We start from the raw sequence: 17,335 nt of genomic DNA, 5'->3' as shown, positions 1-17,335 counted from the left end.
TTCAGGCCAAAGTAGAATGCTGTCTAGTGACTTTTGTCGATTCTACTGCTTCCATCAGCTGCAGCGCCGACTATCTTCTTACTGAGCGCCATCTATGTCTTCTGACCTTTCACCCTCATTTAACTATTAAAAATAATTTTCGAAATTTATTATTGGTGGCCACTATCCAAAACTACTCACTGACTGCGTTTTTGTTAGAATCAAAAAACGTTCAGCATGAGCCTGAGAGTGGGCAGGGCAGTTAATTACCAACAGTTAAGTACCTCCAGTAATTTTAGCAAAAAAATGTTGTCAACTTGGAGTGTTTCTCGGTGATAATTGTAGGTTCTTCTGATTTTTGTCTGTGGCACAGTAGTCTTAGCGGATGATTCCTTTCCGCATTGGCTACAAAATAGGTCTGTAGGTTTTTTAGTTCCATACACATTTAATAATAAGTCGTATATGGTTGCATGTTGCCATAATATACTTTCAACATAAGAGTCCTTCCAACTCGATAGTACAACTAATGTCATACAGCCCAAGACTACAACTCCGCTACAACTGACTCTCGCCAAACACACACACACACACACACACACACACACACACACACACACACACACACACACACTCCGATTGTTGACAAGAACAGACCTATCACAATTTTAGTAAAAAGATATGTGTGTACAGTCGATAGAAACAATATAACCAAAGAGTATATTTCGATAGTATTTCATGCAGAAAGACATCTCTTAATTTATCCTTCGTAATAGTTATAGAAATGATAATTATGTTCATAATTTGAGCTTTAAATATTTATTACTTCAATTATGAATATGACTGAAATACTCCAAAAATATAAAAATCTTTATGTTAGTAATAAAATAATTAATACTAGTTAAATTCTGTTTTTCGCTGGTGATTTGACGATAAAAATGCAACAAAATACAATTAGTTCTTTGAAAGTGATATTTCAATCAAATTAGATCACAAGATTACAAACAATTCCTCATAAACATCTAAACAGTACAAAGGGAAATAATTTTTCTAGTAAGTACGTTACAAAACAACAAAACAAATTTATTGCTTTAAAAATCTGTTTGGAAGAAGTCAACCACCACATTTAAATTTATTAAAAACAGCGCAAATTTTTTGATATTTTACTAGAAAAAGTCAGTCTGGTGTAGCATCTCCACTAGATTTAATACAAAACTGCCACCTTAACCATCACATCTAATGAAATATCCACTCTCGCTCCTAATATTCGTAGTTAGTATCGAGAAGAAAACCTGCAGCGCAGTAAATAGATCGAGAGAACCAGCAATGACAAATTTCAAATGCAGCCAATAAAAATAGCATCGACTATTAGCTAAAAGGCTGGCTTTGTCTTCGCTCCCCATTACTTTCGATATTTCCCTTCACACTCAACATAATGCCTTAACGAAGGAAGATCTCTGCTACTGTGAACGTCGTGACAACCTGTCTTCATCCTTTCCTGAACAAAAATGCATAGAATTCTAAGAGAAGGGAAGATTATAGGTGCCACTAAGATTGAAAAATCGATTGGACAGGAGTCGCAAAACAACATACGATTAAGAGTGAAGTAGCCTTATTTTAAGTATAACGTTGCCCCACTCCAATAGTATATTCTGTCCTCAAAACCACAAAAATGTTTAGTGATTTTTGGTGAAACTTGGTCAGTGTTTTACAAACAAGCCTTCTTGGCACCTGTTCTATTAAGTGTCTGAGTATTTCGTTGACTGTCATTTCTTTACAGAAGATATTGACGTGCAGCGTTGTTATGCATGCATCGATTCGATCCCGCCGTGACCTTTCGTTAGAGCGAGTAGTTATCGTTGACAAAGGGCTTTTAGCCTCCAGCGCCGATAGCAGGCGATAGTTAACACGAGCGGCCACTCACACTAGCAAAAAGGTAGGACAGGACTATACAACAGGTCCAGGCTGCGATAGAGGAACGCCGATTTGTCATCGTAATTTATCGGTTTGGATCGTTGCGTTTCTTACTGGTAGTCAAGGGGAGACACGTTATCAAGTTAGTATACATTACTTTATTTACTTCTCTAAGCAACATTGAGGTTCTAAGGGAAAAATCAAAGAACAGTGTGCTTAATATGTATCATGTTAACGATCGACTAACAATGCTAAAACTAAGGGTTGATGCATCCATAAGAAAAATTTTCTCCCCAACAACAAACAGCGAAGATAATAAAAAATAACAGCTGCTACGAGCAACAATGGAAACGGACAATTAACTTCACTATCATAATCGATGTTGTTGGAAAGCGTCAACTGTGTTATTCGTTATTTAAATCCCGGAAAACGACAATTTTGTGATAATGGGAGACTCTGATACCTGTGTGGGCAGATACAATATTCAAAAATGTTTGGCAAATGTGGATCATAAAATATGAATGTTAGAGGTGGATGGCTATTAGAATTCTGTTAACAGTTAGGGGTCGTAATGAACTCAGTTCAAAGTTCCTAACAGAAGAAGGCATACATGGAAAGCACCAGGAGATAATGCTGGACACCGAATATGTTAAGTACAGAAATCAGATAAAATCTAGTCTTTCATACACTCGTTTTGACATTGACAGTGATCACGTAATAGTTATAATCTGGTGTAATACTACATACAAAAAGCAATAAAATGCAACTGAGATTAAGTGTTGTATAGAAACACTAACGAATGAAGAGATCTGAGAAACTGAGTGGAGACAGACAAGATCTATCAGGAGGAAACTGAGAGGAAACAAGATGATGTATATTGAGGAGCACGGAATGTACTACGGAAAAATATCAAATCAAGGAAACCACGGATGACACGAGAAATAATGGGTCTAATAAAAGAACGAGGTTGAGAAAAATAGATTTTGACCGATATGTAAAGAAGAGTCGTGTAATCATCTTGCACTAGAAAAATCCAATGAATGAAACTAATAGAAATTAAAGAGAAAATGACATTGATTAAAATGATACAGAGAAGAAAAACAAAATTAATTAGGGCACTTAATTCGACATAAGTTTGATTAGAAAAAAAGGAAAAAGTCCTGGGAGAAATGAGGAGGCACTTTGATAACATCTATATTAAGTGTTATCAGTGAAATGATCTACAGCAACTATAAGCGAATAGTTCAGTTGACGAGGGACAGGGAATGATAGCTATATCAGCATGGCGTTATCTTTAGTGTCTGATGATGACATAACCTGTCCGTTGTGAGATATGATAATTATATGGAAGGCACTTAACATGAAAAGGGTGCGCAATTTGAGTCTTAAAATCGAGAAATAATGAAAATAAAGTGCACTTCAAATAGATGCCTCTGTAACTTAGAAAATTCAGTTGTTTAGATGCTTATAACATCCAACAAATGACATCAGTTACTGCTTTTATTAACACTCTGAGAGTGTTATGACATAAAGATGCCACGCTTTATTCTAAATCTAAATCCAGTGTCCTACATAGTGGACAGACTCTCATATCTCGAACTTTGTGTGCTAAATTCATTCAAAGATACGGACTTACCTATTTTTTCCAAATGGCGAACAGCATAGTCCACACAGGACTTCTAATACCCTTCCCACCCTTCACTGACTGCCCCATCGACACTTCTCTTTCCTCCTCTCCCCTCCCCTCTCCACCCCCACCCCCATCCCCCACACTCCTTCATACCGTGAAGTCGCTGGGTGGACTATTGGTGTCGCGCATCCTGTACCGCACACTCTCCCCAGCTTCTTACTTCAGAACATCTTCCCGATTCACCCTTGCAGTGACAGGTAATTGCGACACCTGATTACTGAGATATGCGAACGTAGCAAATCGGTATTATAATAAGTTGTCACATCATGTTCGAAGCAGTCTCTGTTAGAGTTTTTATGCCTTCGTCTTGCTTAAAAAGAACGCTGCAAGTGGACTTGTCCAAAGCTGCTGTCTGTGAATGCAACAGTACGAAATGCTGTCTGCAGCTTTGCCGCAGATATTAACCGTTTACGAGAACATGTAAGACCGTCAACGTCTTTCTGCTGTTTGATCTTCGTTTCTTAATTTGATATTTGAGCAATCCATTGGTACCTCGTTTATCCGGCAGTTATTAATCCGAATATCCTGTTCATCCTGGGAGGTTTTTCCGCAATATTTCCTACTCCAGAAATGCATAATTTGTAATAACAGAATTCTACGACGAGAATTAAATTTAAATTCAGCCAACGGCCGAACACAGATCATGGCGTCAGGTAATAAGTACACACTGAACTGTACATTACTGTACTGCCCCCGTAACAGGCGAGTGTAAAATGACTTCAAAGAGCAAGAAGGTGACAATGTCCGCACGCAAAAGAGTAGATGTAATGCACGATGTGGATAAAGGAAAATTGTTGAAAAACTTTGTTGCTTAATTTGATGTTGGAAATTTGTCAAAGGTTCCAGCATGCTCAGACCTGGCGTAAATGGCGCAAAAAGGTCGGCTGCGAAATGATGACGCTTATCTGATGATGATGGATTAGCTGTTGAAATTGGCGGTCAATCTGGAGATATTAAAACATGTACGGAAGTAACAACGCTGCTACACAAAATAATGGTGGATTTGGAACGCTGGGCGGAAACAACTTCGGCCGAATAAAAGCTGGTGACGGACCTGCACGTAGCTGGTATACAAAACTTGTTCAAAAGAAACTTGGTGATTATTTCAATTTATAAAACTTAACGCTTTTTTCCAATATCTGGCCAACATTTATTTGAAAATAATGTAGAATTTTGCGTCTTTATGTGAAATTAAAAGTATCGTGTGTTTGTAACATTTAACGCGTTTCATTCTATTTTTTCTCAATTTTCGGATTAACTGGTTTGCGATTATCTGGATGACCTAGGGTCCCATGTTGTCCGCACATTTGCAAATCTCTTAATTAGTTTAGCGTGCAGCGCGCTAGTGTGAGAGACTGGGAGGTGATCCAGACCCATAAAGAATCCGCGTGGCAGCATAACGATCGTTGATGTGGTACACCGGCCGGTCGGAAAGTACCAGGTGATCAAAAAGTCAGTATAAATTTGAAAACTTTATAAACCACGGAATAATATAGATACAGAAGTAAAAATTGACACACATGCTTGGAGTGACATTGGGTTTTATTAGAACAAAAAACAAAGTTCACAAAATGTCCGACAGATGGCGCTGGACAGCAAAACGTCAGTGACTGCGCATGACAATCGTGAGAGGTACGCCGATATGTTACAGAATCGCATCATCCCCAGCCTGGCTGACACACACCTGCTGGAACGTACGATGTTTATGCAGGATGGCGCTCACCCCATATTGCTAGACGCGTAAGAGATCGTGTGCTCAGCCGCCACATTCATCATGCTTGGCCTCCCAGGTCCCCAGACCTCAGTACGTGCGATTATTGGCTTTGGGGTTACCTAAGTCGCAAGTGCATCGTGATCGACCGACATATCTAGTGATGCTGAAAGACAACAGCCGACCCCAATGCCTCACCACAACACCGGACATGCTACACAGTGCTGTTCACAACATTATTCCTCGACTACAGCTATTATTGAGTCATAATGGTGGACATATTGAGCATTTCCTGTAAAGAACATCATCTTTGCTTTGTCTTACTTTGTTATGCTAATTATTGCTATTCTGATCAGATGAAGCGCCATCTGTCGGACATTTTTGAACTTTTTTTTTGTTCTAATAAAACCCCATGTCATACCAAGCATGTGTGTCAATTTGTACCTCTCTATCTACATTATTCCGTGATTTATTCCGTTTTCAAATTTAGACTGACTTTTTGATCACCCGGTATTTTTAGGCGGTTTTGCACGCTCGTCTAGGCAAACGCTGTGTCGGCCACTAGACGTTGCCTCAGGAAACACTATACACAAACAGCTGAAAGGCGGTAACATGCAGTAAAGCTTACACGAACCACAGGCATCTGGCGCACACGACTTACCTCCCGTAGGTTTCCCTTGGTGAAAGGAAACGAATCCAGCTACAAAGACAACATAAATTTATCAAACAGCGAAAACAGTGGACCACATACCAGAGGATAAACGCTACGAAAGACAGATTTATGTATCTTAATTCTGCAATGTTGCCGACCTTCAGCTGCTACGCAGTGTAATTGCGACATGTACCCTACATACTGTATCAAAAGTGCTTGTTTCTGAATGGACATTGGTTCGGTTAGGGCGTTGCAACTTTAGCTCCTCTCTCAGATCAGTGGTTTTCAGCGACCACACAAAAAAGTTGTTGCTATAAACCGGAAACTATCTGAGGTTAAAATAATGACAATAAAGACCATAGAAGGTACACACAGCACTAATTGATTTTTCCCCATCTGCGGTTCACACAATCCCTACAACTAAAGATGAATATTATTGATACAGGAAACGCAACCGGCCATCACCGTTATGATCGAGCTACGTCACAAATCAACAGTAGTGGACCTATTCCGACCGAAAGTCCCGTTCCGTGTAGAGGACAAAGAACAACATTTTCTTCGCCGTAAGCGCAGTGCTGAAATGTGATGCCTGAATCCATATACATTCACTTAGTGGCGTGTATGCACACCAGTGTCTGTCTCTCAAGTACCGAGGGCTCGTAAAACGGTCAAGGTCGAGAACCGGCAGTTAATCCCTTAAGCACGACAGCGTCTTCAGTACAGAATGTCCTCTCTTTGCCACTGAATACCCGTTTCACTGCACTTACCCGCCGCAGTTCGGGGATGTCGTCCGAACACTCCGTCCTTCTGTCGTGATGTTTTCCAGTGGCTGTGTTAAATTCGTTTTTGGCTACCACTGAGAAAAGTCCTAGGTAGTTCAGATAATCGAATGTCAGACAACTCTGTCAACTCTCTGCGGTGGTCGTCTTATTACATACTAATTCCTCAGCTTCTTTTCCCCTACGCTTTTTTTCTGATGTTACAATCGCTTCGACACTCATCAGAGATTAAAGCTGTGGGATATATGGCCGCTAGAGCATGGAACCACACCTTTAGAGGGCTATGCTATTACCAACGACGCACGACTCACGCCGGCACCTCTCACCTAAATTTCCGGAATTTAGGGCAGGCGTCCTGCAAACATTACTTGAGCTAGCACCCTTGCAAGAAACGATGGCAAGAAGAAATAGCTTAGCCACCGGCGAGAGACTGTTTTTCGGTCTGTCTATGCACCCTGTTGTTAAACTGCACTCTGTAGCGGGTTGTGCACCGTTTTACAACTTCCTGACAGAGTTTTCTTCAAATATGTGTGAAATCTTATGGGACTTAACTGATAAGGTCATCAGCCCCTAAGATTACACACTACTTAACCTAAATTATCCTAAGGACGCACACGCACAGTACTTCTTCCCCCACTGACATGCCTGTCTAAGCACCCTGCTATTAAATTTTATAGATTTTAGTCAAATGTTTGTGAGAGTACTCCCTAGAAATTTCACAATGTATTTTCGACCGAATTTTCGTAGCTACCCGAAAAGTGCGAAACGGACAAAAGGAAGGTGGTATCAAAGCGAGCAGCGTGAGGTCTACGCAAAAAAAGTTGAATAACTTGAAAGTACTCAGGATACCCCAATAACACGACATTGATTTGAGGATAAACTGAAATATTTCACGAACAGCTGCTGCTATGTAAATGAAGTGTCAAAAAAAATTTCTCTCTTCAAAGCCTAAGTAGTTTGCACCTTAAAAAGTTACGTTCATGTAATATTTAACTATCAATAAAAATAAAAAAAACTGTTTCGTGAAATGATTTGCCAAAAAGTAAGAAATATCATACATTAGAGAAACATTTGACGCACAATTAAGTGATTTTCGAAACCATGTACAGCAAATGTCACTAGAGAATTTAAAGTTCAATGTTTAAGTTAGAATCTTAGAACTTAAAAGAATGCTAGAGGATATTTGTCTGATCTATTACGTAGTCCGTGCAGTCTCATTTGCAGTACATTATTTCGAGCATCTTTCCGAGGCCCTGTCAAATATTTTCTAATGTACTATATTTCTTGCTTTTAGACAATTCATTTCACAAAATGAGTGACCTTTTTTTAAAAAAAATTTAGTCATCGTTGTCAGATTTGTTCATATGCGGTATCGACTCGTGCGTCACACAGAGGATGGTAGGTTATGACGCAAGTCGCTATAGTCAGACAAACGTTGGCCGTATCGGTGGGTGTTCGTATACATGGTCATTACTGAAAGGAAATCGGAAAAGAGCTAAATAATGCGCAAGAACAAACAAATTATTATCGGCGATAGTGATTTTAGAATTAGGGAAATAGTTTTCCAGCGTGGCAGCTATGACTTTAAACATTAACTAATTTTTTAGTGTACATAACTGAACCTGAAGCTTGATCAACTGTCGTCATCCACCCCAGCATAGATTGTTGCGGCGCCCTTCCCCTTCAGATGCAGATGTATTACCACACAGTACACACTTTATCAATGAGTTGCTCCGTTGTGTTTTGGTTCCTCTAGCGGTGTGCTACGGTATTGTGGCGTGCGGATTCAATTTTTACATCTGTAGTCATCATAGACGTTACCTTATTTTCCGAGGTGATAATTTTGACTGCCTCTTTTTACTGACCAAACTGCAGATACGACTATCTTCATTTTCTTCTTTTCCAGTTTCCCGACTGACCACGCTTTATTTCGATAAAGTGCTACAGACGCACAATTTGACACCATTCTGCCGCAACTCTAAATGAATCTTAAGTAGTTCGTGCTGGTCTACCTCTAATATCTTCCTCCATTCAGCATTATTGTCCAAGCTTTGGTTATAACTTTTTTCCACGGCGTTTTCCTCAGTCTTGATATTAAGTCATACGTTGATCTCATACTGTTCTTCTTCACTTTCGACTTTATTCAATTTATTCTTAGCGTAAATGACTTCCTTTACAGTCTCCGAGAAATGCTATAATCACAATATAAAAAAAAAACTCGAATCTCCAAGTATCATTTCGATGGTCATAAGGTACTATAGTTGGTAAACTGGAAGTTCACTCGGAATGGAGTCTGCGGCCAGCTGCGCGGCGACGCCAGGTGTATTTTTGCCATAGCGTGCCGGAACAATAGACGGAAGTCGTAAAGGCAGGCGTCCCACCGTGCAGCGCTCACACTGCTGCATCGGCCCGGCTGCGGTGCCCACGCTGCAGATTGGCGACCTTGTCAGGATTCTCGTGCGACTCCCAGCAGCGGCCAGGTCGTTCTACTGCTAGCTTCACGACAGTGTGTGTGTGTGTGTGTGTGTGTGTGTGTGTGTGTGTGTGTGTAGGCGATGGGGGCAGGGATGAGAAGAGAGCTCACTTCCAGTGAAAAACGTTCTAAGTACATTTTCTTCCGTAAGCAGAAAAGAGACTTGCTGTGATATCAAAAAAGTCAAGAACGGGAGAACCAGTGACACAGCAGTATAGCTAGGTTTAATGATGAACATGATATGGGATGAGTGAGACAACGAAACTACGCTGACCTGTATCAGCACCGGCGGAAACATCACCACAGCATCCTTGCATGTACAACTTTTTCAACTCTTCATCGGTAAGTCTATCCGTACTATCACCTTTTACATTGGCATGACTACTACCAAATTATCATTTAGGATGAATGGTCGTAGGCAGAGGGTGTACACTGTCAACACGCAATATCCAGTTGCAGAGCATGCTCTACAACGTGACAATCGTGGCCTCCGTGCCTGCTTCACCGCACGCACCATCCAGATCCTTCCCCCTGGTGGGAACTAGCGCTACATGTCCTTGGTTCTCGCCACCCACCTGTCCTTAATTTACGTCAATTCCTTCCGTCTCAGCAATTCTTCGCAGTTGCTACTCGTTAGTATTTCATTGTCTCATCCCTTCTTTTTGTCACCGCCCCCCCCCCCCCTGCCACCTCTGTTACGTGCAATGCACTTAGCTTTTCACTCTTATTAACTATTGCATGATGTTTAAACAGTAGTCTCTGTCTTGCATCTTACCCTGTCATCCACCATTAAGCTCTCAGGTTTTCAAATCTCGTACGATGAGCTCTCAGGTTTTTCAAATGTCGTCCGATGCAGTGCCCAACAGTCAGTCTTTCCTAATCACCCCGTGCGGTAAGTCTCCCCTGACCCGCGGTTCTGGGTGACTTTCGCGAAATCTACCCCTTTTTCCTACATGTCCTTGGTTCTCGCCACCCACCTGTCCTTTTTCTTCAGTTCTTTTTTGCACCGTTCTTCCTTACCCTTCAACTTTCTGCCTGAAGGAGCTGCCGCCGCTTGGTGAGTAGACATTTTATCTATCCAATTAAATTATTTTGTCATTCTAACTGTGAGTCACTTTAACATGTAAGTAATTCCGCTGGACCAAAAAACCCAAGGCAGAACTGAGCACCGCAGAATGCAGACTTGATGGCGAAGAATGAAATGGTCATTATAGTTGTTGACAACTAAAAAATGCGAGTGACTTAAAAAAGTTTATATTCAAGCAAGCGACACAGTCGACAGTTCATCTGTCTCGCGGTTATTTTCAGTGCAATACAAATACAAAAGTAAACAGAGAGCAGCTCTAGAGACGATACAAAATTCTAATATGACTGACCACGTGTGACCGCGGGTTCCAGATAACAAATTTCTTAGGAAAGATCTCAGAACAAGTTAACGAAACACGAGTTCGCAAAATATGCTGTTGTAATTACTTGAATTTGAAACATTATTTATAAATTCAACGGCGAAGTTTGGATTCGACGATTCTCTTTCTATTCAAAACTAGTGAGAAAGAAGGCCGATTAGAATTTTAACATCATCTGCGGTTAGAGGTGGAGTACACAATTGCATAGCACAACGATTGGGGAAGAAGGGTGTGTTTCTTGCAGGAAGCATTCAGAAATTCGCGTTAATCACAACGGAACCACAGATAATCTAATTTCGTTTGAACAGGCGGTTATTTAAACCACAACCTTTTAAAAGACGATTGCTGTACACTATCTCGCTCTACCTCTTAATGTATCAGTCTTACTCTGTACCTAATCCCGCAAAGAAGCTTGTTGTAATCTCTTAAAAGATGTGGAAAATGATATCTCTCTTCGTTTTTCTAATATAATATACAAAAAAGTTTTGATAATACATCCAGTCATTTCATCACATTAGTACTAACCAATTGTGGACATTTCTTGTCATTTTAGAGAGCGCATTACCATGTTGAAACAAGTAATTACCCGCAGGAAGCACTATTGGCACTGTTGACTGAACTGGTCACCTAATATAGTTTCGTAAAACTCAACAATGACTATTGTTTTCAGTGTGACCTTCAGAGCCACTGGAATCAATACGACAGCCACTTCCTATACATAAACACTTCGTACAATACGGAAAACTGGCAGTAGGTTGGTTGGATGACATTACATGTTTGTAATGACCGAAGGACCAGGTTTTGTGGTTTCTATAACCACCAAAGCATCGTTTTGTGTTCATCTATTATATAAAAGAGTTACCAATATGGACGCCACCATGTCGGATTGTTTATGCAGTTTTCGTCGTATTGCCATTGTTAGCTCTGCTGGACGCTTAGAAAGCTCTGAACTCACGGGTTTCTTACTGTTTGTTGGCGCATACACTTATCTACGAAGTCAGAAAGTTTATTTTTTTTGTCGCTGTTGTTTAAAGGATGGAATTTACCTTTGAACTCTGCGTATTGTACTGGGATGGCATTAGATATGGCAGCTCGAGACACAACTAGTAGTTACGCGATCAATATCTCTGGTGCAATAATAAATTCTGACTTGAATCTCAGTAGCACACTCTAGCCTTCAAACTCGCAGGTCTACTAAACGCTCACAATTTTTTTTTTAAATTTTACTCACTTTACCTTCAAGACAAGAGAAAGATCACTATCTACATAATATTTAAAACCTGAGTTGAAACATACATGTATGTAATATACAAAGGGGAAAGATTATCAGAATGTTTTAAAAGTTCTTGGACGATTTACCTCAGGTGTCATTGCGTTTAAAGGAGGTACATTGTTACCACACATATAACTCTACATCTACACCTGCATAGATACTCCACAAAGCACCATACGGCGCGTAGCGGAGGACCCTCTACCTCTACTAGTCATTAGTCATTTCCTTTCCTATTCCATTCGCAAATAGAAAGAGAGAAACCCTACTGTCTATATGGTTCCATATGAGCCCTAATTTCTCGTATCTTATCTTCGTGTTCCTACGCGCAGTGTATGTTGGAGGCAATAGAATCGTTAGACAGTCAGCTTCACATGCCGATTCTCTAAATTTTCTCAATTGTCTTCCTCAACAAGAACGTCGCCTTTCATCCAGGGATTCCCATTTGAGTTCCCGAAGCTTCTCCGTAAAGACCTTCGTGTTATTCCAATCTACCAGAAACAAATCTAGCAGCCCGTATCTGAATTAATGGACCTGGTACGGGTCCCAAACACTCTAGCAGTACTCAAGCATAGGTTGCAATAGCGTCCTATATGCCGTCTCTTTTATAGATGAACCATACTTTCCTATAATTCTCTCTATAAACCGAAGTCATTGAACGATTTGTTTCCGATGTCAGAACCGAAAGTCTAGAACCTGAATTATATGAATGCCGCAGGTGAAGCCGTATGCATTCGTTGCATTCCATTGACACCGAGTGATTCAGACATGTCCTTAGATTTAAAGCGATCGCAGGTTCCCAAACGACTTGCATTCGCTATGAATATCAACAAGGCACAGGGACAATCAATTTGCGTGGCAGATATTAAACGTCGCAGGCAATGCCGGGCTCTGTAGCTAGTATGATATAAAGCAAGCTCCACCAATAATATGTTTATATCACGATGTTTATGTTATTGTGGGCCGCTTCTGTATGTGCTGCGAATAAGACTTAACAGGCGTCATGTGACAAGTAATATTGTCTCCCTTAAATAAAAAGAGCAAAGAGTGAATGAGGGAAAGATGTGATCTCTTGGTGAGAGGTTATGAAAGTCACGTTGTCTTGTAAATATCTAGCCGAATACACATTCTGACATTCCAAATATCATTATTTGTCATGTTGTTGTTGTTGTTGTTGTTGTTGTTGTGGTCTTCAGTCCAGAGACTGGTTTGATGCAGCTCTGCATGCTACTCTATCCTGTGCAAGCTTCATCTCCCAGTACCTACTGCAACCAACCGAGCGAGGTGGCGCAGTGGTTAGCACACTGGACTCGCATTCGGGAGGACGACGGTTCAATCCCGTCTCCGGTCATCCTGATTTAGGTTTTCCGTGATTTCCCTAAATCGTTACAGGTAAATGCCGGAATGGTTCCTTTGAAAGGGCACGGCCGAACTTGCGCTCCGTCTCTAATGACCTCGTTGTCGACGGGACGTTACACACTACCCACCACCACCACCTACTGCAACCTACATCTTTCTGAATCTGCTTAGTGTATTCATCTCTTGGTATCCCTCTGCGATTTTTACCCTCCATGCCCTCCAATACTAAACTGGTGATCCCTTAATGCCTCAGAACATGTCCTACCAACCGATCCCTCCTCCTGGTTAAGTTGTGCACAAACTTCTCTTCTCCCCAATCCTATTCAATACTTCCTCATTAGTTATGTGATCTACCCATCTAATCTTCAGCATTCTTCTGTAGCACCACATTTCGAAAGCTTCTATTCTCTTCTTTTCCAAACTATTTATCGTCCATGTTTCACTTCCATACATGGCTACACTCCATACAAATACTTTCAGAAATGACTTCCTAACACTTAAATCTGTACTCGATGTTAACAATTTCTCTTCTTCGGAAACGCTTTCCTTGCCATTGCCAGTCTACATTTTATATACTATCTACTTCGGCCATCATCAGTTATTTTGCTCCCCAAATAGCAAAACTCCTTTACTACTTTAAGTGTCTCATTTCCTAATCTAATTACCTCAGCATCACCCGACTTAATTCGACTACATTCCATTATCCTCGTTTTGCTTTTGTTAATGTTCATCTAATATCGTCCTTCCAAGACCCTGTCCATTCCGCTCAGCTGCTCTTCCAGGTCTTCTGCTGTCCCTGACAGAATTACAATGTCATCGGTGAACCTCAGTTTTTATTTATTCTCCGTCGATTTTAATTCCTACTCCGAATTTTTCTTTTATTTCCTTCACTGCTTGCTCAATATACAGATTGAATAACACCGGGGAGACTACAACCCTGTCTCACTCTCTTCCCAACCACTGCTTCCCTTTCTTGTCCCTCGACTCTTAAAACTGCCATCTGGTTTCTGTACAAATTGTAAATAGCCTTTCGCTTTCTGTATTTTACCCCTGCCACCTTCAGAATTTGAAAGAGAGTATTCCAGTCAAAATTGTCAAAAGCTTTCTCTAAGTCTACAAATGCTAGAAACGTAGGTTTGCCTTTCCTTAATCTGTTTTCTAAGATAAGTCGTAGGGTCAGTACTGCCTCACGTGTTCCAACATTTCTACGGAATCCAAACTGATCTTCCCCGAGGTCGGCTTCTACCAGTTTTTCCATTCGTCTGTAAAGAATTCGTGTTAGTATTTTGCAGCCGTGGCTTATTAAACTGATAGTTCGGTAATTTTCACATCTGTCAACACCTTTCTTTCGGATTGCAATTATTATATTCTTCTTGAAGTCGTAGGGTATTTCGCCTGCCTCATACACCTTGCTCGCCAGATGGTAGAGTTTTGTCAGGGCTGGCTCTCCCAAGGCTATCAGTAGTTCTAATGGAATGTTGTCTACTCCCGGGTCTTGTTTCGGCTTAGGTCTTTCAGCGCTCCCTAATATTGTCCTCAAAACATCACCCTTGTACAGTCCATCCATATACTCCTTCCACCTTTCTGCTTTCCCTTCTTTGCTTTGAACTGGGTTTCCGTCTGAGCTCTTGATATTCATGTAAGTGGTTCTCCTTTCTCCAAAGGTCTCTTCAATTTTCCTGTAGGCAGTATCTATCTTACCCCTAGTGAGATATGCCTCTCCATCTTTACATTTGTCCTCTAGCCATCCCTGTTTAGCCATTTTGCACTTCCTGTCGATCTCATTTTTGAGACGTTTGTAGTCCTTTTTGCCTGCTTCATTTACTGCATTTTTATGTTTTCTCCTTTCATCAAATAAATTCAATATTTCTTCTGTTACCCAAGGATTTCTACTAGCCCTCGTCTTTTTACTTACTTGTTCCTCTGCTGCCTTCACTATTTCATCTCTCAAATCCACCCATTCTTCTTACTGTGTGTCATTCCCCCATTCCTTTCAATTGTTCCCTTACGCTCTCCCTGAAACTCTGTACAACCTGTAGTTTAGTCAGTTTATCCAGGTCCCATCTCCTTAAATTCCCACCTTTTTGCAGTTTCTTCGGTTTTCATCTACAGTTCATAACCAATAGATTGTGGTCAGAGTCCACATCTGCCCCTGGAAATGTCTTACAATTTAAAACCTGGCTCCTGAATCTCTGTCTTACCATTATATAATCTATCTCAAGGCTTCTTCCATGTATACAACCTTCTATTACGATTCTTGAACCAAGTGTTAGCTATGATTAAGTTATGCTCTGTGCAAAATCTACCAGGCGGCTTCCTCTTTCATTTCTTAACCCCAGTCCATATTCACCCACTACGTTTACTTCTCTCCCTTTTCCTAGTATCGAATTCCAGTCACCCATGACAATTAAATTTTCGTCTCCCTTCATTATCTGAATAATTTTTATTATCTCACCATAAATTTCATCAATCTCTTCGTCATCTGCGGAGCTAGTTGGCATATAAACTTGTACTACTGTGGTTGGCGTGGGCTTCGTGTCTACCTTGACCACAGTAATGTGTTCACTATGCTGTTTGTAGTGGCTTACCCGCACTCCTATTTTTTTATTCACTATTATACCTACTCCTGCATTACCCCTATTAGATTTTGTATTTATGACCCTGTATTCACCTCATCATAATCCCTCCTGCCACCGAACTTCACTAATTCCCACTATATCTAACTTTAACCTATCCATTTCCCTTTTTAAATTTTCTAACCTACCTGCCCGATTGTCATGACAGAAAATTACGTGGACTTAAAACAGTACACGCCAGCATTTAAAACTCCTGTATTATGTCTGTGCAGATCAGGGATTACCACCAAGGCGGATAATGGTTTCGTATTCGGAAGTAAACAGGGCAAATCCCTGCCAACCTTTCATACTTATTATCTTGCGTACCGAAGACGACTGCGAAATGGCTCCTTTGGAGTCGGGCCAAGTTTTCTGCCCGATCCTTGTTTTATGCGCATTTGTTATGTCTTCAGCGACCACATTGTCGATAAGATGTCATATACTTCCTAACTGAAACCGATTATGGTATTTAAAAGAGAAGAAAGAAAAAAATGATTTGTTGGTCGATAAGTTGCTAACGTTGCAACTGTATCGTCACGTGATGGGGACAGTACAGTTGCAACGATAGCAAACATGTAATAAATTATCGACCAACAAATCATTTTTTGCTTTCGTCTCTTTTTAAATACCATAATTGGTTTCAGATAGGGAGTATATGACATCCGTCCCACAATGTGGTCGCTGAAGATACAGCCATCAGTCTCCTGAATGGTGATACGGTCCCCGAGGAGTTCTTGCTCTATACCGATCTCTTTGTCTCAGAATGGTACTTACGTCTAATATTCTTTATTATCTGTCTTCCCCTACAATTTTTCCTCCTTACCGTTCGTTCTAGTACCACGATTGTTTTTCCTTGATGTCCTAACATCCTGTCTCTTCTTCTAGCTAGCGTTTTCTACAAATTCCCTTCCTTGCCGATTCTGCGGTCAGCCTACTCATTTATAATCAGTCAGCTTGATTTTTAACGTTTTGTGAGATAAAGTCCCTCTTCCTTTGCTAATTTTCCGAAATGAATTAAACGAAAATGTAGGAGAAAGAAAAACCGTTCGTGGACAGATAAAATCTTCTTCCACCAAGGCCGCTTTAGTGTCTAGAGTTAATTTTGGCCTTTTGTCCACTTCATAAATGTTGCATGTCACTTGCAGGCGAAATTTTCTGCAGCGGAACAAACCGTTCTTATCTGTGTGCTTCTAAATACGAAATTGGAATTCACGGGCGAGTTCACTATACATTTATGTGGATATATTTATATGGATATGGTGTCTGTTCTTTCGGACATGTCCAAAAGAACAGACACCATTGATGACCTGCAGCCGTCTAGAACGAAATTATAATTATATTAATACCGTCAGCTGCGCACGGGAGTTGATATAGATCAACGAAGACAGGTGAAAATGTGTGCCCCGACCGGGACTAGAACCCGGGATCTCCTGCTTACATGGCAGACGCTCTATCCATCTGAGCCACCGAGGGTCCGCGAGACTCACATC

The 17,335-nt window shown here is 40.7% G+C and overlaps 1 protein-coding gene across 6 annotated transcripts in view; it reads left to right on the top strand.

Annotated features, from left to right (window-relative positions):
- The window catches only part of LOC126365743 (uncharacterized), a 507,155-nt gene that overhangs the window by 203,223 nt on the left and 286,597 nt on the right, over window positions 1-17,335 (top strand). The window contains exon 1 of one of the 6 annotated variants that reach the window (XM_050008199.1): window positions 9,174-9,537. The exons of 4 other annotated variants lie outside the window; for them this stretch is intronic. The gene's annotated coding sequence lies outside the window, so the exon portion shown is untranslated. Of the gene's footprint in view, window positions 1-9,173; window positions 9,538-17,335 lie in introns of those variants that run through there. One more of the 6 variants, XM_050008205.1, reaches the window with a different exon arrangement.

This window comes from Schistocerca gregaria, chromosome 4, assembly GCF_023897955.1.
Source record: "Schistocerca gregaria isolate iqSchGreg1 chromosome 4, iqSchGreg1.2, whole genome shotgun sequence".
Classification (NCBI taxonomy): Eukaryota; Metazoa; Arthropoda; class Insecta; order Orthoptera; family Acrididae; genus Schistocerca; species Schistocerca gregaria.
This window is presented reverse-complemented; position numbering and strand designations above follow the sequence as displayed.